This window comes from Fukomys damarensis, unplaced genomic scaffold (genome assembly GCF_012274545.1).
Source record: "Fukomys damarensis isolate Sample0158 unplaced genomic scaffold, DMR_v1.0_HiC HiC_scaffold_39, whole genome shotgun sequence".
Classification (NCBI taxonomy): domain Eukaryota; kingdom Metazoa; phylum Chordata; class Mammalia; order Rodentia; family Bathyergidae; genus Fukomys; species Fukomys damarensis.
This window is the reverse complement of record NW_022900951.1, coordinates 11583188-11584768: the sequence shown is the minus strand read 5'-3', so window position 1 is coordinate 11584768 and position 1581 is coordinate 11583188.

Here is a 1581-nt window from a genome sequence, read left to right as displayed (position 1 = left end):
AAAAAAAAAAAAAAAAAAAAAAAGCTTAATGCCAGCAATGGTGGCAAATGGCTGTAATAGTAGCAGTGAGGGAGGCAAAGGCATGAGGATCTGAAGATCAAGCCAAAGCAGGACAACTTAAGAACTTAGCCAGATACAGACTCAAAAACAGCTGGAGATATAACAGTGCAAAGTACTTTGTTTAATCCCCAGTACAGCAAAAATAAATAAATAGTAAAGCGCCAAGCCATACGTTTTTTTTTAAAAATGAGGAAGCATGTCCTGTAAAAGAAAAATAAGTACAATGAATAGAAATAAGTGATGAAGATAAAAGAAAAAAATACAAAACAAATAAAGATGATTCAAATTAAAAGAAGGTGGAAAATAATTTCAGACTGGATAAAATAAAAACTGAGGGAACCTCAGGGATCACTGCAGTAAGGGAGTGGGATGAAAAGCACACTGGTGATCAGCAAGAGGTAAGCAGTCTTCACAGTGCATAAGAGAAATTTGTGGGAGGGAAGGAAGAGGAAATCTCCACATAGCAAGTCTCATATTTGACCAGGAACTCACAGGACCACAAGTGATGATCTGGGAGTCCAAGAGAGGCTGGAAACTTCGATTATCAGAAATTTCACCCTTAGTCTGCCTATAGTCACGGAGGTTACCCCCAAATCGTACAGCAACACTTCCCAGTGATAGTAATAATGAAATCTCCCTCCTGTGAACCCGTGAATGTGTGTCTGTGTGTTCTCTAGGTGTAGGAAGAAAGGAAGGAAGGGAGGAAAGAAGGAAGGAAGGAAGGAAGCAGGGCGGTGAGAAGGGAGGACGGTGGGATCCTCCAACTAATTGAAATTTCAGGGTGGAAGAAGGGAAGGAAAGAAAATTAAGGGAACAGGAGGAGGGGTGTGAGAAGAGAGTAAACTGGGATGCTCCTACAATTGGCTGAAATTTGAGGTCAAAGTTCAAGTACGTATTACGTTCCAATAGAACTATCAAATCAAGTAAGGTTATATTTAATGTTCATTCAATCAAATCAATTCACTGTCTTGCGACTCCCAGCCCAATTTACTGATTATTGATGAGCCTTTTGAAAGATTTCCACTATTATGGCATTCATAGGAGACACGGATGAAGATGAGGAAATCTCTTCATGTTCTTAGATATAGCCAGGTCAGCTGAGAGACACTTCAGGTCAGACACACAAAAGGTAATGGTAGAGGCATGGGAGGAAGATAATGTACTACTGAAAGGGGTGATCTTGGTAAGAGCATGAAGAAATCACCCTCTCCCTGCTTCCTGATCCACTGGCAATGAGAACAGGGAGATCAGAGGAGTGCAAGATATTTACAGAATTACAGCAACAAGTGCTGCCCCAGAGGCTGGTTGGTACTATCCATTCTCCATCTCAGCCCTTGTGATGGTTCCTGTACTTCACAGAAGTCACACTACTCATCGGAGCGTTCTTTAGGAAGCAGTTGCTATGCGGTGCAGAGAAGGCCCAAGAGTAAGGGGCTGTGGCTGACATGGAGTCTTCTGTGATTACCCGAGGCCATTTCTCACCAGACAAGGTATGAAATAGTTAAATACAATGACGAACAG